The following is a 22,615-nucleotide window of genomic DNA, read 5'->3' as shown; positions in this document are numbered from 1 at the left end:
ATTGAGTTATGTTTAAATGAAATTATAATTCAAATTAGCAATAAATTTTATAGGGGCAATTTTGTGATTTCTATAAAATAAACAAATATTTAATTTTCAAAGATGGTTTATTTATATCTTTTTACTTAGCTCTTTCAGTAAAGTATATAAATAGTAGCTTTCATATATAACAGGGTCGCTGTTATGTATGGAAACGATCGATTATTAGGTAAAATATAGGAGGCACCGCAAAAAGTTAAATATAAAAGTTATAGGGTTTAAAAATATCTATTTACTAGTAATAAATTTAAGTATACAGGGTCGGTCATAAAGTCGTGGCACATCAAAGTTTTATTTTTTTTAAATGGAATCCCCCCTAGATTATTGCATATTTCGGTTCTTTGTTCAATTTTAAGCAAAAATCGAAATACACACAATGTACCGCAAACCAACAATCCGAGTTATTGACTTTTGAAAATATCAATTAAACAATTTGATTTAATTAATTTCCATATGTTCAGTTTTATTTAACGATGCCATTCTGCCGAAACTGTGATACTTAATAATATTTGACATTAGTTCTCAAGTTAGAATTTATAGATGTATAAAATGAGAGTATATCAAGTCTGGAAATTACAAAATTTTCGTTTAACATTTCAATTCTTCAATGTATGTACAGTGTGTCCCATTTTGGTTGAAATCATAGGGTATCTCCGTTATTAGTGAAGATAGAAGGGTGCGGTTTGCACAAACCTGTCCCACTTTTTCGTCAAACGGAAGATGCTGCAAACAAAATTTTCATAGCCCTCTTCATTTCTGAGCTACAGGGTCTTTTCGAAAATTTTGCAATTTGGGACACCCCCTGTATCTCTGTTATTGTTAAAGGTATCGAGAAGGCGAAAACTGCTTATTGTAGAACTTTTTACGTAGAATACAGTGGCGTAGTCTGTTTTTCTCCCAAAAAAATATTTTTGAAAATATGAACTAAAGTTATGTTTTTTCAGGAACACCCTGTATATTTATAAATCATATGATCTGTCTTGCTACGAGCTTCTCAAAAATATATATCACTCTATATTTATTTTCACTATTTATTGCAATATTTAAAATATATCATTTTCTTATTAGTAGGCCGTGATAAATAACAAAAAATCAAAATGGTATTTACTAAAATAGTCATACACATATTAAAATTTATTTGGGATTGATATATTTCACTTTTGAAAGAACTGTTACCACTGAAACTGTGAATATATTTTTCTTTTTTTTATAACGGGATGGGTTTGCAAATATCTAAATCTTGAATTATTAAAGCATTTTTCAGGTGTTCGACATTGTTGTAGTGCCCACGATATATTTCGTATTTCAAAAATCCCCAAAATCAGAAATCGAGAACGGCGAAATCCGGGAATCGAGGAGGCTATCAATATGCGTTCATTGGTTCCAATTCATTGATTTGAAAAATAATAATTTAACAGTATTCTAATATTTCCATAGTTATGAGGGGGAATGTTCCCCATCTTGCTGAAAGTATATTTCACGTAAATTAGCTAAAGGAATATCTAAAATTTCCGATACGATAGATTATTCTTACGTATACACGTATTCCAAGATTTACAAATAGCGGTAGAGAGTTAAGTTTCCCTAATATATAAAGAATTTATTAGCGGCTCCCAAAATAAAACAAGAGACAGATAGCAGTATACTTTTAATAATTCTTTAGTTTCTTTTATTATCAATCATGGCCTACTAATAAATATGATCTTTTAATAAAAACTTTTAAATATTGCAGTAAATAGTGAAAATAAATATAGAGTGATATATATTTTTGAGAAGCTTATGGCAAGACAGATCATATGATTTATAAATATACAGGGTGTTCCATTTAAAAAAACATAACTTTAGTTCATATTTTCAAAAATATTTTTTTGGTAGAAAAACAGACTACGCCACTGTATTCTACGTAAAAAGCTCTACAATAAACAGTTTTTGCCTTCTCGATAGCTTTAACAATAACAGAGATACAGGAGGTGTCCCAAATTGCAAAATTTTCAAAAAGACCCTGTAGCTCGGAAACGAAGAGGGCTATGAAAATTTTGTTTACGGCACCTTCGGTTTGACAAAAAAGTGAGATAGGTTTGTGCAAACCGCACCCTTCTATCTTCACTAATAACGGAGATACCGTATGATTTCAACCAAAATGGGACACCCTGTACATTGTATTTTACAACTAGTGCTTAAAGTTGACGGAAGAATTGAAATATACAATAATATACAGGAGGTTCCATTTGAAAAAAAAACAAAGTTTGATGTGACACAAATTAATGACCGACCCTGTATACTTAAATTTACTAGTAGCTAACAGGAATTTAAAACCCCATTTCAATAGTATCACAGTTTCGGCAGAATGGCATCATTAAATCAAACCAAACACATCGAAATTAATTAAATCGAATTGTTTAAGTGATATTTTCAAAAGTCAATAACTCTAAAACGGTTGGTTTGAAGTACATTGGGTATATTTCGATTTTTGCTTTGAATTAAAGGAAGAATTGAAATATATAATAATATATAGGGGGTCCTATTTAAAAAAAAACTTTGATATGCCACGACTTTATGAACGACCCTGTATACTTAAATTTATTACTCGCTAATAGATATTTAAAAATCCTATAACTTTTGTATTTAACTTTTTGCAGTACCTCCTATATTTTACCTAATAATCAACGGTTTCCATACGTAAAAGCAACCCTGTATGTACTATTGACTGCAATATCATACATCGGCTAGGATTATTATACCGAGTGGTGCATCTTCGTTGTGTAAAATCGCTATTTTCTGGGGCTTACTCAACCGGGTCTCACAATGCAAATTCACTTCAAATATCCATTTAGTTGGTCATTGGCAAGCACTCTCTCATTGTACATGAAAATAACAAAACAAACATTTACTGGTCTGGATAAAATTGATAGTTAAATAGTAAGACTCACCCGGGGGTACTCCGCCCCCTAGTCACTGATATATTCTATTCAATATATCCCATTCCATATTTTCCATCTAATTCAAATATCATTCGGTTATATATTGGTTAATAATCTTCAACAACTAGCTAGTGTCACTTGAAATAGTATAGGGGCTTCTCCCGGACGCAACTCTGCCGCTAAACAGATTCGCATCCCAATCGAATAAGCTAATTGGGGTACCTCACTAGTCTCTCTACCCCAACGCCGCATCGTGTCAATCGACAAGACAAGGGAGACCTCAAACTCTCCAGACCAACCTCGAAGGAAAGACGTCACCAGAGGTTTTCTTCCGGTCAAACGACCCGTTGCCTTACAGTACTTGCAACGTTTATAGTCAAAAGACTCTCAACCCCCAAATATCAGCTCTATGACAAAACACAACACAACAGCCGGCTGGCCAGTCTACTACTGAACCGCCGTAGGCAAGCTAAGCCTCCTCTTACATCACAATTTTACCGGATCGTAAATGTTTACATTACTTGCCAATGAATCATACTATTTTCTCTAATCGACTTTAAAATAGAGTGTTTTAGCATTACTAGATAAATAAATAGAGAGTTTCCGAATTATAAAACCATTATTATAACCAACTTATTTTCCAAGTTTTACATTTGGAAATATAGGTACTCCCATGCAAATTTTGAACTGTCTAACTATTGCCTCCTCTATTAATTTTACAGCTAAGTGGCAAAAATATACAGGGTGTTTCAAAACAAATGCGAAAAACTTTAGGGGGTGGTTCCTTGTTCAAAATAAAGGGTAGTTTGCTTTATAAACGTTGGGTCAAAAGTCAACCATTAGGGAGATATCGCGGTACAAAGATGGCGGAAAAATAATGTTTTTATTTTTTATCTTGAAAACGTAAAGAGATAGACTAATGAAATTTTATGGAAGCATTACTGTTAGGAAAACACACTTTCAGGTAATTTTTTTTACTTTTTTAAAATGAGTGGAAGGGGTTGAAATAAACTACCCCTATCATTCTTGTTAACGAAATTTAAAGAAAAATCTTATCAAACACATGCAAATGTTTTAATTTGGATAGTTAAGTTTGTTTAGAAACTTTTTTACCTCTTGTGTTTTTTTGATAAAACTCACCGATTGGAAATTAAAAAATAAAATGTAAAGCATTACATGTCAGGACAAAAAACATTTTTAGATTAAGAATCTAGTGATAATAACGATAATAATAATCATCTAGAAAATAACGTATTGCAGTAGAGTAATGTCAAATAAAATAATATTAGGAACATCCTAAAAAGTAACAGCGGCCGACTAGATTTTTTCCTAAAAAAATTACAGCAGCCCACTAGATTCTTTATCAGAAAATGTTTTTTGGCCTGACATGTAATGCTTTACATTTTATTTTTTAATTTCAAATCGGTGAGTTTTATCAAAGAAATACAAGAGATAAAAAAGTTTCTAAACAAACTAAACTATCCAAATTAATTTTTTTGCATGTGTTTCATAAGATTTTTCTTTAAATTTCGTTAACAAGAATGATAGGGGTAGTTTATTTCAACCCCTTCGACTCATTTTAAAAAAGTGAAAAAATTACCAGAAAGTGTGTTTTCATAACAGTAATGCTTCCATAAAATTTTATTATTCTATCTCTTTTCGTTTTCAAGATAAAAAATAAAAACATTATTTTTCCGCCATCTTTGTACCGCAATATCTCCCTAATGGTTGACTTTTGACCCAACGTTTATGAAGCAAACTACCCTTTATATTGAACAAGGAATCACCCCCTGAAGTTTTTTGCATTTGTTTTGAAACACCCTGTATACATTTGCCAAATTTGAACAATTTTGGACCTGCGGATTTGAAATAATTTAAGAAAAACTGAAAATTGGGGAAAATAAATCAAGTTAAGCTCATTGGCTTATCTAAAATTCAAATCGTATGTAGTTGTAATATAGTTCTACATTCAAATCAAAACTTTAGAATATAACTCAACTGATATTTAATTATACTATACCGGGTGGTGCACTGCCGTTATAGAAAATACCATGTAAATTTTGGACTGTCCGAATATTAGCTCCTCTATTAATTCTAAAGCTAAGTCGTAAACATTTTCAAAGGTCTGCCTAAGCACACAGTACCAAATTTAAATACTTTTGTACAAGCCGATTTTAAGTAATTTAAGAAAAACTGCATCTATTTTTAAATTAAAACTGAACAGGTAACAATGCAAGAGACCAGTCAAATGTCAACATACCTTAAGTTGTCAACCTATGATTTTATCATTGTCAAATGTAATTTGTTGCTATCTACACTACTACGTTATAATACATAGTTAGGTTATTAAATAGGTTAAAAATAAATGCCTTATATATTATTATATATATAATAATATTAATGAAAATAAATAAATAATTAAATGCCTTTATTGTTAAAAAATTTGACAATTTGTAGACAAAGGTAAACTAAACAAACAAAGTAAATAAACAAGGTAAACAAACAAACAAACAAAGAGAATACAAAACATTATACAAATAACATTGTCAGTCTTATTGTTTAAAATAAACATTTACAAATGTTTACAATGTCAAAGAATAAAAAAAAAATACAAATAATATTCAAAAATGTTAGTTTATAGTAAATATCAATGACCTCTAAATAAATTTATTAAAATAGAAAACAAATTCTTGCAGTAGAGGTATATAATAAAATTATATAAGGATTCTTGCCACTTAACTGCTAATATAGAAATTTAATTCTACGCTGTGTTTGTCATAATGCGGATCAACCTGCTCTCACTACCGTTTTCGGAGCCCTACTCCATCATCAGGTGAGCTTGGGAGATCCACAAAATGACAACCACAGCCCAGAGATAGTTAATTCCGACTTGTCGGAAAGTATCGGTTAGATATTAAGTCCCGAACGGGAGATAGCGGCCTGCCTGCAATGGTAGTACTTTCGTACCACCGAGGCGCAACTATCGATAGTAAAAGGATGGTAAAAAAACTTTTTTTCAGGCAAGCCAAATTATAAAATAGAAAACAAATTTCTTGCAGTAGAGGTATATAATAAAATTATATAAGGATTCTTGCCACTTAACTGCTAATATAGAAATTTAATTCTACGCTGTGTTTGTATAATGCGGATCAACCTGCTCTCACTACCGGTTTCAGAGCCCTACTCCATCATCAGGTGAGCTTGGGAGATCCACAAATTTATTATATACCTCTACTGCAAGAAATTTGTTTTCTATTTTTATAATTTGGCTTGCCTGCCTTTTTACCATCCTTTACTATCGATAGTTGCGTCTCGGTGGTACGAAAGTACTACCATTGCACGCAGGCCGCTATCCCCGTTGGGGACAATATCTAACCGATACTTTCCGACAAGTCGGAATTAACTATCTCTGCGCTGTGATTGTCATTTTGGGATCTCCCAAGCTCTCTGTTGATGAAGTAGGGCCAGAAACCGGTAGTGAGAGCAGGTTGATCCATATTATGACAAACACAGCGTAGAATTAAATTTCTATATTAGCAGTTAAGTGGCAATAGAATCCTTATATAATTTTTAATAAATTATTTCGATGTCATTGGTAAATATAGCAATAGCAAACATTAGACCAGTGTTTACAAGATCAAATTCGATTATCAAAATATAAGTCATTTACGGCGTAGAAAGCCTTGTCTAGTAAATAAGATTTCAATGCTTTGCGAAATAAATGGCAGGTGATTGTGCATTTTTTTTGAGTTGTATAATATTGAACTTTTAACTAACTCTGAGCGTGGGGTAGGTAGATAAAGATCTTGCTCCGCATTCCTGAGTGGATAAGTGTGAGATGTTTCTTGAGAAGCTGATACATGCTTACGTATTAGGCAAACGGATTCAAATATAAATAAGGAAGGAAGAGTTAATATTTTTAATTTTTTAAAAAGTCCTGACAATGAGTTCTGCTGTTTAGTCCCTGTGAATAACGTTTACAGAATACAATTTATTGTATTTATTACTGGCATTTCAGTGGTTTTGCATTATTACCTGTTCTTTTTAATTTAATAATAGATGCAGTTTTTCTTAAATTACTTAAAATCGGTTTGTCTAAAATTTTTCAAATTTGGCATGTGTATTCAGCATACGCAGATCATTAAAAAACTATTTACGACTTGACTACCTTTAGTCACAGATAGTAAATAATACTCACTTTAGTAACTGATAGTATTTATACAGCTGTAAAATTAATAATGGAGCCAATATTTGGATAGCTTAAAATTTGCATGGAATTTCGTACGTTTCCCACGAAGGTGCACCATTCGATATACCGTGCTGGCAACTGTTACTTTTGGGTCGGAATTTACATGTGTGGAAGTAAATCGCATAGGAATCTTATTAAGTCGGAGTGAGAGAAATGGGACGGACCGACGCGACAAGCGACGGTGCTGTTGCGGCGTTGCCGATACGCCTATCAAGTAGAGTTTAGAGCCGATTCCCTATCAAGTAGAGTAAAATCACGGTCGCAAACCGCTTATTTTTAAAAGACTTTTTTTTTCAAGAGATAACTAGATAAAATCATTAGACATGTTTCTGAGCATCTGAAATGGAATTATAAGGATATCGTTAGGGTGTCATTTTTTTATAACGAGAAAACCTCAGTAATTGTGATAATTTAAAACTCAACTTTTTAACACATAACAGGCCATAACTCAAGAACCACTTTAGATATTGAAACTTTTTTTTTTATTTTCAAGATCGGATATTTTACAATATGTTTACATATTGTAAATTTCGATAAGGTTGTTTTTTCCATTCAAAAATTGTAAACAATCCATCCATTTACTTTTAGAGCATAGCAATTTTCAGCAATCGTGTAATTTTTTTATTGATAAAGATTTTTACATACTGTCTCCAAAGAAAATACAGCAGAAATATTAACAAAGTTCTTGAAAAATCTACAATCTATTATTAGATTATATCTACTAGATTTTTGAACTCAGAAAAATGCAAGTGTTTCAAGCTTGCGCTTAAAAAAATTCAAGCTATGGGGAGAATTACAACGACTCGTTAATAAATAAACAAATCAAGTATCACGAGACGTAATTAAATCGTGAAGCTGAACGCAAGACGTACACCTTTCCCTAGAACTTTAAGTACTGACAGAGGTATTGATTGGGTCGACCGGTCAACTGCGGCAAATCTGCTATATCCCCTTCCACGTCTCTTAGCGATGTGCACAGTTTCTCGGTTTATTTCATACGTTCGGCAACGTGTTTACTGTCCTCTCTTTGTTCAGTACATTATAAAACGCATTGTACTCTTCTTACATACGGAAATCTCAACCCAAGACTAACCTTTGCCAGCCCTTAGTATACTATTAATATATTCTTACTTTATATTCCTTCCCCGTCATAACTTAGTTAAGTACCACTTTTTGAAGATCCCCTTTAATTGACATTTATAAAGACACATGTCCACTTAAAAAAGAAAAAAAATGCGACCTCTAGCCATTTGGAAGTTTTAAAATACCCCAGGGTCCCCGGGAAGAAAATATTTCTTTATTAAGAGTTCAGCGAGAATTTTTTTCTTGGTATATGAATATGATCATTAATATTGTACGAGCCGTTGCTTTTTACACAAAAACAAGGAATAGGTATTTTTTTAGATTTTGCAGTCTCGCGAAAATAACTTCTATTTATATTGGAAAAATGTTGTGTAGCAGTGTTTCGAATATTAAAATGTGTCTGTAAAAATTTGGATAATACATTTTCATGACTATTATGTGACAGGTTTTACCCTTTGTAACTTTCTTCCTACTGACAATTGCTATTTATGTATATTATATATATCATTAGATTTTATCTATATTAAATGTTATATTTTCTCATTTCTACTCTATGGTTCTGAAAGTTGGACACTGACCCTGGTGTAGAATGAAATTTGGAAACATTGTGTTTGTACACAAAATTTCTCAGCATATCATTGGTATCATATGTAATAATCCAAGAAGTTCTCAGGCTTATGAGAAAACAAAATGAACTCTTATTTCGGGTTCAGGAGAACATCTCTCGAATAGCTTAAGTCGTGTCGGAGCAACAGAAGTCAACTTGTGAGGTGGATACCACGTTGTCTTCTAGCAAGCCAATAGAATGTGGTGTACCTCCAGGCTCAGTACTAGGCCCTATTTTGTTTCTTTTTTGTATTAACGACATTGCTAACATAAACATCAGTAGTAAAATATGTCTTTTTGCGGACAACACTAGTTTCACTTGGAGCAACAAAGACGTCACGGCACTTTATAGGATTATATCAAATGACTTAATCACCATTAAATCTTCGTGCGATTGGAACCTCCTGAGTCTCAACATTTCTAAAACTAAAGCTTTGTCTACAAAAACTCGCTGCAGCCGTTTGTACTTAACAACACCACCATTGACGTAAAATCTGTAAAATTCTTAGGGTTTGTTGTAGACAATTCTCTAAAATGGGACATGGATATCGACGCTTTGTCGAAAAAATTAAGCTCTGCCTGTTTTGTATTAAGATCTGTTTCTAAGGGGCTTAACTTGTCAGTGGCTTATTATGCACTTTTATTATTATTCACTTTTTGAGTCGCACCTCAGATATGCCCTTTCATTCTGCGGTACGTGTTGTGCGACTCAATTTGACCGCATTTTCAAGCTCCAGAAGAGAGCTGTTCGATATTAACTGGGACTAAACAGCAGAACTCATTGCCAGGACTTTTTAAAAAATTAAAAATATTAACTCTTCCTTCCTTATTTATATTTGAATCCGTTTGTCTAATACGCAAACATGTATCAGCTTCTCAAGAAAGGCCATCTCAAACTTATCCACTCAGGAACGCGGAGCAAGATCTTTATCTACCTACCTCACGCTCAGAGTTAGTTAAAAGTTCAATATTATACAACTCGAAAAAATGCACAATCACCTGCCATTTGAAATCAAATCCATAACATCATTTTTTTCATTTCGTAAAGCATTGAAATTTTATTTACTAGACAAGGCTTTCTACGCCGTAAATGACTTATATTTTGATAATCGAATTTGATCTTGTAAGCACTGGTCTAATATTTGCTATTACTATATTTACTATAAACTTACTAAATATTTTTGAATATTTTTTTTTATTTTTTTATTCTTTGACATTGCAAACATTTATAAATGTTTATTTTATACAATAAGACTGACAATGTAATTTGTATACTTCTTGTTTGTATCTCTTTTGTTTGTTTACTTTACCGTTGTCTACAAATTGTAAATTTTTTTGACAATAAAGGCATTTATTTATACTGCAATACATCGAAAAAGACTTATCTAGACTATGTAATAAGAGGCGATATATACGAATTTTTGATGCAGGTAACGGAATGCAAAACTCAAGTGAAAAAACCTATTGGCACAAGCCAGATCTCTTGGGTATATATATCAGAAGACCGTTTGAATACTCCATGAATTACGATCTTTCAAACTGAAGTATCCAGAACCATGCTAACTACACACACCGGAAAAGTCTAGGGATATTACAATTTTATCCAGCCATCGTCAGTAATTTTATTATTTGCATTTCTGACATAATAAAATTAAAATAAACAAATAGTTTACAAGACGTATTGGAAATAAAAATGCGAAATTTACCGAATTTTTCAAATTTACCTTGATTTTTATTAAACTCAAAAAAATACACACATTTTTTTTTATTCTAAACTGTGAATTAAAAAAAAAGATAAAACCATGTTTACTTAATAAAGGGTATGGTCTCCTCTACTGTTCATTACAGCCCTACATCGTCTCTCCATACTCCTGATCAGGTTGTCGATCTCTTCTTGAGATACAGCCTGCCACGCTGCATTCACGGCCCGAACCAGATCCCTACGAGTTTCACGAGGCATATCCAAAATTCAGGAGATTGTGCCGGCCAGGGTAAGATGTTTAATTGATGAGCATTGATGAACTCACTTACCACTCTGGCTGTATGAGGCCGTGCATTGTCATGCATGAGAATGAAGTTTCTCCCAAAATCATTGGCATATGGTAACACGACAGGCTCAAGAATTAAATCACGATATGTGATTCCTGTTAGAAACCTTTCAAGAGAAACGAGATCGGTTTTTCGGCCTAACTGGATTCCTCCCCAGACCATAACTGTTCCACCTTGATAAGGGTGCACTTCCTGAACATGATCCAACCGAATAAGATTTCCCGGTTCTCTCCATACCCTAAGCCTTCTCGAATCCGGATGAATTCCAAAACGTGACTCATCCGTGAAGAGAACATTGGCCCATTGTTCATTCGACCACTGAACATGATCTTGAGCCCACAAATATCGTACCTCTCGATTTCCTTTCGTTAAGTGTTGAGCTTTCCAGGGACGTCTGCTTCTTAAGTTGACCTCTCTTAATCTATTGCGAACAGTGTCAGGACTAACGGTTACATTATGTGTTTCCTGGAGAATTAAACTAAGCTCTGGTGCTGTAAGAGTCGGTCGGCGTCGAGCATTTAATTGTAAAAAATGATCTTGCTAAAGGGTAGTAATGCGATCTCGCCCTGTGTGCCTTTCAGCAACATCACCACTTTCACGGTAGCGTGCACTTAATCGCGATATTACACTTTGCGTTGTATTTAGTTCTCTAGCTACGTCGATTTGGCGCATTCCAGCTTCGAGCATACCCATGGCCCTTAGCATTTCGTCCCTATTAAGATGTCTACGCTCCATAATGTCGTTTAATATTAAACAGAGTTAATTGAATGAATTCTGGCCAGTTATCATAAAACATAGCCAGTACAGGTTAAATTCGAACAATTGATGCTAGGTGTTTTTTATACATTTTATAAAAAATGCACAAACACTTCTGCAAATATCCCAAATTTAGAAATAACTAGTGTGACTACTTCGTTTCAATCAAAGTAGAAATAATCGGCCTACAAATATGTGGTTGTTTATTCAAAACATTTATTTTTAACTTTAATAAAATGATATCCCTAGATTTTTCCGGTGTGTGATTTGAATCACCAACCTTCGTGTTGAGAAAAAAGGAAGATAGGTATTATCTAACCTTAATTTGAAAATTACTAATGCATTTAAATAGTCCGTTCTAATCAGCATTCATACTAAAAGAGGTAAATCTTCTAAAACAAATACGAGTACCATAAAATAACCAACCGAAAATTGGCCAAAAGTAATTCTCTCTCTTTCCCGTTTTGAAAGCGATGTTGTCAAAAGAAATAAAAGTTGAAAGCATCGGCCTAAGCCAGAAACAAAAACCGCCAAAGTAATCGCCTTTCAGCCAGATATTTTCCTTTCGTCGGGATATTTTCCGTTCGCCCGAAAAGAAACAAGGGAATAATTCAGAAATAATATTTCATTGTGACCGCCCACGGATTAAGTCGAATAAAGAGTCATGGAAAAGTATGATTTTCTTTATAACTCTGATACTTTGATTTTATTCCCATTTGGAGTAATTAAATTTTAAAAGATATACCTACTATCCGTATCATTTAATAAGGATTTTTTTTATTTAACGCTTTTGGTAGAAATTAATTACCGAAAAAATTGTAACGATGTTACTTAATTTTTGTGATTATTAATTTGTAGTGATTAAATTAATTAGCTTTTTATTTATAAAATAATTATTTTGTTAAAAGCCAGTAGTAGAGTCTTGGTTCGTATCGATCGATACCTGCGCCGTTGTCCCTACTGTGTGCTGCTTTCCCCGCTCCTGTAGACGAGAGCAGTACCGTTAGAAAATCAAAAGTCGTCAGTTGCTTGGTACCTGGTTTGGTGAATAGACGACAGCTCCGCTCTGCTCCTCCGAAGGTAAAACACGACAGAAAGCCTCGCTTTCTAGAAAGTGCTCACCCGACTACTCCCCGCACTCTCCGTAAAATCCTTTCTTGCGCAGTGTCTGTTCTAGTGTAGTGCTACGCCACGTTGTTCATCAAGTGAAGCTTGTCGTTTGAAAACTTTCCTTTCAGTTGTCCTCGCTCAATCACGTAAACGTGTGTATTAGCCAACGCCTTCGGAAAAGCGGTGAGCGGCTTTACATTATATTGTGGAAGGCCGTTCTCTGTCTTTCAAAAGTTGGTTGACTATGAAGAGCAGTAGGTAGCGTGCAAGGGGGGGGTAGGGGTGCAAGGGGTATTGAAGCGATACATATAGCCTAGCTTACCCAAAAGTCAACCTCACCTTCACGTGGTGCACCCTGTTTACACAAACGAGGCTCTGACGTCCGAGTATAGGCGGTATAACCTTATACAACCCTCAGACCTACCATCTTCTGGGGAAAAGGAGTAATAAAATACACCTAGCCGGCCGAGAACGTAGCACAAGGGAACTATCGTCGCAGTCCTCACTGTGCCATAGCCATCCCGTGCTACAGTTGCAGCCAAAACTGTGCGGCAGCGTAACCGCCACAGTTAAACCTTTTCACGCAGCTTACACACAGCAATGATGGAACATTCGAGTGGGACAAAATTATCGTCCGGAGGTAAAATACCCCCTCAATCGGATCTCCGGGCGGGGGTGCCTACTCGAGCGTATCATCGGAGAAACAAAAAACATCAATGTTTCACGTTCGCGGCGTGGAACGTCCGTACTCTACTGGACAAGATAAATTCAAATCGACCAGAGAGAAGAACAGCACTGGTCTCACAGGAACTCCACCGATTAAATATAGATGTTGCCGCTCTAAGCGAAACACGCTTTGCAGATGAAGGTAGTCTCACTGAGGAGCATTACACCTTCTTTTGGAAAGGTCACCCCGCAACACACAGGAGAATTCATGGTGTAGGCATTGCGATCAAAAACGAAATCGCCACCAAGTTAACAGAAGTACCTATTGGTGTCTCCGAACGTCTTATGACCCTAAGGTACCCCATATCAGACAAAACTTACGTAACAACATTAGTGCCTACGCTCCCACCCTTGACGCTAAAATTGAAGATAAGGATAAATTTTACCAAGCATTACAAAATGCCTTTCAACGAATTCCAAAGCACGAACGAATCATCTTGCTAGGTGACTTTAATGCCCGTGTAGGCAAACAACAGGAAATATGGCCTGACGTATTGGGAAAACAATGGAAAACGCAAATAGCAATGGTGAACGCTTATTAACAACATGCGCAGAGTATAATCTTTGCATCACCAATACGTGGTTCATGTTGATGAACAAGTTTAAAGATACCTGGAAACATCCTAGATCAGGCCACTGGCATCAATTGGACCACATAATCGTTCGAAGGATGCATCTAAAAGATGTTAGGCTCACAAAAGCTAGAATAGATGCCGAATGCGGCACTGACCACCGACTTTTAATTTCAAAAATGAAAATCCAGTTAAAACCCAAACATCCACGCTGTAAAAAGCAAAACAACATGACCAGATTGAACGTACGGGATCTAGAGAACAAGAATACCGCCGACGCCCTCCGGGAAGCCATCAAAGAATCACTTCCACCGATAACTTCAATCTCAATATTGGAAGCTGAACAAGACTGGACACAATTAAGGGATGCGATTCATAAAACCAGCGAAGCAGTACTGGGAAAGTCGAACAAAAAGAAACAACCAGACTGGTTTGACGAAAATCAACAGCATATACAGGCTTTTTTGGAACAAAAGCATAGAGCACATCAAGCCGTCACTGCAAATCCACTTAATCCAAGACTGGTAGATAACTTTAAAGCAGCCAACAACACCCTTCGAAGAGAACTGCGCCAAGTAAAGGATAACTGGTGGTCACAAAAAGCGAATCAGATTCAAGAGTACGCCACTCATCACGATTATCGTAAATTCTTCGAGGCTGTAAAAGAAGTATACGGTCCAACTAAGAAGGTAAGCTGCCCAATCATGGCTCAAAATGGCGAACTTCTAAAAGAGGAAGAACAAATCAGAAATCACTGGAAAGAACATTACAGCCATATCCTTAACCAAGAAAACAACCCCAATATGGAAGCACTAAACACAATACCTCAGTATAACAGCCTCGATGTATTAGACATCCCAATAACAGAACAAGAAATAAAGACCTCCATAAAACAGCAACAAATCAGCTGGCTGTGACGCGATTCCGGCGGAAATCTATAAGTGTGCAAGTAAAGAAATTATGGATCATCTTAAGGCTCTCTTTGATGTCGTATGGGAAAGCGGAGAGGTACCTCACGATTTTCGCAACGCGAATATAGTGAATATATTTAAGAACAAAGGAAGTGCATCAGACTGCGGAAATTACCGGGGAATTTCGCTATTGGCTATCGGCGGAAAAATTCTTGCAAAAATAATGTCAAACCGCCTGCACCCATATATAGAAAAAATCCTTCCAGAATCGCAAAGGGGTTTTCGTACCAACCGCGGCACCGTCGATTCCATATTTTCCATCCGTCAACTACAGGAAAAAGTAAAAGAGCAGGAGTCTAAACTTTATGTTGCATTCATCGATCTAACAAAAGCCTTCGACTCTGTGAACAGAGATGCGCTTTGGGCAATTATGGAAAAGTTCGGAGTACCCAACAAATTTCTTACAGTGTGTAAAAGCCTCCAAAACAACAAGTCAAGAGTGTCACATCATGGATCACTGAGAGACCCATTCCTAACAAATACAGGAGTTAGGCAGGGATGTGTCTTAGCGCCTCTCCTATTCAACATATTCATGGCAGCGCTCTCCATTATAGTGGACAGCAAACTGCAGGAGAGAGGATTGGGCATTAGATACTGATATGACGGCGGTCTGTTCAACATAAAAAGACTCAGGGCAAAAACACGTACAAAATTTATCACAGAACTTCAATACGCTGACGACTGCGCTCTAGTTGCAAACACGGTACAACAATTACAAGAAATGTTGAACACATATACCTGGGCATACGAGGCTTTGGGCCTTAAGCTGAACATCGGCAAAACTAAAATCATGTGCACTCCCCCGGAAGATCACAACAATGCTATAAAAATCGGAGAAGAACTATTCGAATATGTGGCGGAATTCAATTACCTTGGCAGTTTGATTTCGGAAAAGGCCAATATTGACTCTGAAATTCAGCACAGGATTAGTAGCGCCTCAAGAGCATTCTGGAAATTAAAAGACAGGGTTTTCTACAATCATGACTTGAGTACAAAAACAAAACTTGCAGTATACCGAGCAATTATAATCCCCACCATGATATATGGGAGCGAAACCTGGGTGCCTTACCGCCGACACATGAACGCATTGAACAAGTTGCAACAGAGACACCTTAGACAACTCTTAAGAGTCCGGTGGTTCCATCATGTCTCAAACGTATCGGTCCTTGAAAAATCTAACTGCGAGAGTATTGAAGTCATGGTCACAAAATCCCGCTTAAGATGGGCTGGTCACGTATGCAGAATGCAAGAAAACCGCATACCAAAATCTCTGCTTTACGGTGAGCTTGTGGACGGTAAGAGGAGGCCGGGTGGACAACTAAAAAGATACAAGGACATTTTCCACGAAAATTTAAAGGGAATTAACATGCAGAATGAGTGGGAAAAAGCAGCTCACAATAGAACTCAATGGAGAAGGGTTGTAAACTCAGTTAACAGCGGCAACCAAAAAGTAGAGAGGCAACAAAGCAATGAGATTTTTGAATGTCCGGAGTGCGGTAGGCAAATCAAACATCACGTATCGGGCTTTTCAGTCACAGAAAAGCTCATGAAAGAAAACGCCTTGCGTGACCATTTTCTTTATGTGTGTCGAATACTCGTCAGCGAGTAACGGCTGTATGTATGTATGTAGGTAGCGTCCTCTGGTCAGTATTTCCACAAGTACTGTCGGGAGGCGTTTCCTGTGCCTAATCCATCCGTGATTGAAGGGAAAGCGTGAAAAACCTACAATTTTGACCGTGGGGTGCTGTTTTCACCTACGGTTGGATTGTGGGCTAGTGAACAAACGAAAGACAAGTTTCTTCCCCGGGTTAAGATATGGTTTAACTAGTAACTTTTTGATTTCGCGATCTTGCCACGCCTGCGCTACCCGACAGCCGTCAGGAGGCCGCCTGCCGTCTTCATCCCGGTGCGCATGCGGTGCCCGATTTTCTTTTAGAAAGTAATAAGACACTGCGTAGCTGATTGAAGCGCTGTGTTGGGACCAGTCGACTTTCAAAAGTCAGCCTAACTTTCGAAAGTTAACACATGCGCAGTGCATTCTCCGACCGCAACCACTAGGGTGAGCCATCCAGCCATCGCCTCCATTGCAGGGCCGCGCATGCGCCCTTGGTTAGAAAACAGAAAGTCTCGCGCTTGCGTAGAATCTTGCCCCGCGCCATTTTGCGCGAAACCTCTGAGCAAAGACTTTACGGCTGCTTCTCAATCAATTTGAGTTTAATAAAGATTGTTTATATTATTTTAATTGAAACTGATTGTTTTATTTTGACTTTACCTGCACCCCTTCATACCTGGAGTCTCCACTGTTTAAAGGCTACCCGTACTGGCAAATGTGGACCTCTACCACTATAAATAAAAGAGGTGGCGCCCGAGAGATCTAGATTTACCACTGTGCGTCAAGGCTATTTTTCACAGAACCAAAGAAATAGCCTTACAAAATGTTAATGCGTAAAGGAGAGCGTAATTAAGGCGTTGTTGGGTGCAATAACATTCATTAACTCAACTTTCCCGGATATTCAACTCTCCCGAAAAAACATTTTATAGCTTCATAGTTTTCCACACCAATTTGATCAAATGCAAAAATCAATTTAAGCAGTCCGACGAAACAAGTGAGTAAACAAAGTGCTCGTTACATAATCAAAAAATTATAAAAGATATATAAGAAATATACAGGGTGGCGCCTCTGATACGCCGCGGAGGCTCCAAGAAGAACGACAGTTTGTATTGAAATAAAATTTTGTGAGCATAATATGTAGGTTAATTTAGAGCACTTTTTAAAAATATAGAGAATTCTACAGGGTGTCCCCAAAAAAAGTTACATTTCAAAGTTGTGTTTCTTGTAATGGAACACCCTATATATTAATTAATTTTTTGATTCTGGGAGAAAAATAAAAGTTAGTTTTGTAAGAGAAGTATATTACTAAAATGTAAGGGTTTTGATATATTTAACATTTTCTAGAAATAAAGAACAATTTTTAAATTACAATAAAAGCTACCTAAATTGGAATTTACCCGGTATATTGTACTTTAAATAAAATTAAAACTTGATCCAAAAAGTTATACAGGGTGATACAAAATTAATATTGAATATTTGTCGCTTTTAAAAGCATGTTGCTCTTTTATTTTAAATGGAACACCCAGTATATTATTCCGATATTCAATGGAGAATTCATGTCCCTTTAAGGTTGCCCACTCCTCAAACAAAGGTTTTCCTAGATATTTTCATTTATATGATTTGATCTGAGTAGATCTTTATTCTTTGACAAAATCTAGGTGGCTGTGATATGTCCGACGTTACTTCAACATAGCTATCTAATTAGTCCAACTTTAACAACTAGTTATCATTTTGTGTCAGTTAAAATAAAAAATATTCTAAGAAATTTGCCGAAAATGCAAACTTATCCTACATCAGAGAGAACTGATATGATTCTATTAGTTGGTGAATGCCCTCGGTGAATGCAGTGTGCATTCACCAATTACTAGAATACTATTGCTCCTGATTTTACCTAGTCTGTTTTTTATAGGGATATGTTAAATACAGTGTGTTTACAAAACTCGACCAACTATTGTCGACAAAATGAGAGAAATTATTGTAGCTGCTTTTTGAGGTAGAACTCTACATATGTATGCCTTTTAAAATGAAAAGATCCTTTTCAAAAGACAATCATTTTATGCAGTTAACAAGAAAGGAAGCATATTGAACATTTGATTTCATCTAGCTAATTTTTGTCACATAATTATAAGTTTATATCTAGTTTTAGTTCTGTAATAATTAAAATAGGTATGCTTTAAATATGTATAATTTTATTACCGTTGAGTATTTTACTCTACAATCTTTAATTTTCGTTAAATTAATAAAATGTATATCACACATCCACCTATATTTTTTCAAATAATAAAGATCTACTGACGCAAAATCATAAAAATTAAAATATCTAAGAAAATCTTTGTCTCAGTGGTAGAAAACCTTAATAATATTTTGAAGATATATAAATTCCCCATTGAACACCGGAAAAATATATGGGAGTTCCATTTAAAATAAAAGAGTAACTTGCTTTTAAAAGTAACTAATGTTCCATATTAATTTTTTCTCACCCTGTATAACTTTTCGAGTCAAATTTCAATTTGGTTTAACATACAATGGTTACTGTAATTAAATATCAGGCTATACAAGAGCAACTAAAATTTAGGTAGCTGTTATCGAAACTAAAAATTTATTCTTCATTTTCACAAAATGTGAAATATGCCAAAATCCTTAGATTTTAGGTATACGCTTCTTTAATAAAACTCACCTTTATTTTTTTCCCAGAATCCGAAAATCAATTAATATATAGGGTGTTCCATTAGAAAAAAGAAACAACTTATTAAAGAAACAACTATGTGTAACTTTTTTTGGAGACACCCTGCATAATTTTATATATTTTTATAAAATGCCTTCAGTTAACCTACATCTGCTGCCAAAATTTCATTTCGATATAATCTAGCGTTCTCCTCGGAGTTTCCGTGGCGTATGAGAGACGCCACCCTGTACTGTGAGGATAAAATATAATTTGCAATATTAATGGTATACTTTTTTAACCAACTAGTGATTAAATATTTTATGAACATCTTCTAAAATTATGAATATGTACCTTTAAAAAATTTCGTTGTAACCGAAATAGCCTCAATTATGCCCCACTAGTAAAACCGGTGATTAAAACTATGCTCGCTACCGCACTTGAACTGTTCTACAAAGTTTTTTTAACTGGAACAATAAATTATAATACAAGTTAGACCTTCTAAAGATATCAGAATATTTACTTTTTTAATTTTATTTTGAGGATTTTCACAAATTATACTTTCTAAACTTCTTAACTTATGAAATAATTAAATAATATTTTTTTTCGTATTCTCGCTATATAAATCCGTGTATTTGTAAGTACTAGTTGTTTATATATTCTTCGATGGTATTAGCACCGACCGGCGAAGAATGCAGCAGGCCTATATTCTACAAACTTTTTAATACCTAAATTCTAAAAATAGCTGTTATGGTATAAATTATATTGAAACCTAAAAAAATATAGCTGTCAAAATCTTACTGCACACAATATATAAAAATTTTACACATATACATATGTGTACATATGCAAATTTAATGAAAATGCTGTAGAAGTCTCGCGTCGTTCAAAATAAACTTTTCAAAATCTGAAAGGATATTTTCAGGAAAAAAGTCCTTTGTAAAATATTTTTTCCTTGAAAAACCTTACGAAATGAAAGAAAAAAAACATTCATCGCCCATTTAGAGAATTTTATGCTTACCTCAAGCAGGAAAATATTCTAAAAGGAAGGTCTTTCTGGAGAAAAATGAATAAAATCACGTTGCCCTGGCGTTTACAGGCAAATAAGCCTTTAAAGATTTTTCTCAATTACTTATTTTGTTTCTTATTCCTTTAATCGTTTATTTTTCATCGTTTGCCCTGAATTAGATACAAATAAAATTCTGTATTAAATATATTGTTGACATTCTATTCAGTAGGAATCCGAAAAAACATTTCTAATATGTTATTGTCATACTTTAATAGAAAACAAACAACATCATGATCAGACCATCTGAGGTTAAATACATTTTTAACGTTTTCTAAATATCGTTACAAAAAAAAACACTTAAAATTCAAATTATCTGTCCTTTTAATTAAAACACGACTTGATTAGGAGACGATGTAAACAAAATTCAAATTAACCCTATCTCAAAATTGTATAGCTAAAAAAACCTGTTGTTTTAAGTAATTTTATAGCCCTCTCAGGCCTAAGACTCCAAAAATATCGTTAACATTTTAATTATTATCGATTCTAAACACACTTTAGAGAGATACGCTTAAGAAATTATTCATGACTTAATTTTCAATAATTTAATAGCATACAGGGTCCAGCAATAGTGCGTCAGTCATCTGTAGCTCCTAGAATAAAATAACTTGGGAATTTTGTTTAAGTGCTAACGTAAAATATGCACTAGGATGTATTTCAGAAAATTATTTTAACTTCTAAAAAAAATTAAATGGAACACCTTGTATTTTATTGCATTTTTGGCTTTTTTTCTGGTCACTTTACATAGTCCTAAATATTATTAAATATATATTGATAGTTTCAGTGTTATTAATATATAAATTAAAAAAAAATCTCTCTTAAAAAAAATATTAGAAATACAAGAAATGTCCCGAAATCAAAACTATATTAGGTATTTACTATAGTTGGTCTGTACATATTTTCCTATAAATATCGTAATCTTAAGCCGTACAGGGTGTTCAAAATTCTACGCCGAACTTTTTAAAATATAAAATAGTTTTTCTTGTTTTTACTTTAAATATAGTACCTTATACAGGGTCGCTTTTATGTATGGAAACTGTCGATTATTAGGTAAAATTTAGGAAGTACCGCAAAAAGTTAAATATAAAAGTTATAGGGTTTATAAATATCTATTAGCGGGTAATAAATTTAAGTACACAGGGTCGGCCATAAAGTCGTGGCATATCAAAGTTTTATTTTTTTAAAAGGAACCCCCTGTATATTATTGCATATTTTGGTTCTTCCTTCAATTCCAAGCAAAAATCGAAATACACACAATGTATCTCATACCAACAGTTTCCGAGTTATTGGCTTATAAAAATTTAAAAACTTAAATAATTTGATTTAACTAATTTCGATATGTTCAGTTTCATTTAACGATGTCATTTTGCCGAAACTGTAATACCTAATAATATTGGATAGTACTTCTCAAGTTAGCATTTATAGATGTATAAAATGAAAGTATAGCAAATCTGGAAATTACTAAATTTAGTATATTTAAATTTACTAACAGCTAATAGGACTTTAAAACCCCATTACAACAGTACTTACTTTACTTTCTCGTGTCCGGAACATTCTATATTTTCTCGGCCCAATATTGAGCCACGTCCAATGCTTCGGGTTTGCTTTGCCATAAATCGTCGGAGTTACAATGTGCAGGACAATTAACGCACTTTAGAAGGTGTTCCATATCTTGTATCATCCCACAGTCGCATTTGTCGTCATTTGGTTGCGGAAGGCCCCATCTGATCAGATTGGGTTTTACCGAAGCAACTCCTGTTCTTATGCGGTTCAACATTCTCCAGGTTTTAAAGTTGAACGAGGCACCACTCGGCAGGCTTTCTGACAGAGGATAGTTTGTGGGTGGTTCATCCAGGGGGCTGCTGAGAAATCGTCGTCTGGATTTTAGTCTTTTAGATTCTTGGTATTTCCCGAAAAGTGGATGACGATTGTCGAACGTTTTTTTAAACTTCTCGCTGAATTCATGTGCCTCCCTACGTAAGTTAGGACTGTGAAAACCAGCTGCTTGGTACAGTTTATCCAGCGGAGCAGCCTTCATGCACCCTGTCACAAGTCTACAAGTCACAGTTTTGGCAGAATGGCATCATTAAATTAAACCAAAGACATCGAAATTAATTAAATCCTTAAAATTGTTTAAGTGATATTTTGAAAAGTCAATAACTCGGAAACGGTTGCTTTGAACATTGTGTGTAT

This window comes from Sitophilus oryzae, unplaced genomic scaffold, assembly GCF_002938485.1.
Source record: "Sitophilus oryzae breed Bouriz unplaced genomic scaffold, Soryzae_2.0 scaffold_149_pilon_pilon, whole genome shotgun sequence".
Classification (NCBI taxonomy): Eukaryota; Metazoa; Arthropoda; class Insecta; order Coleoptera; family Curculionidae; genus Sitophilus; species Sitophilus oryzae.
The sequence above is the reverse complement of the archived record's forward strand: the minus strand, read 5'-3'. Positions refer to the sequence as shown.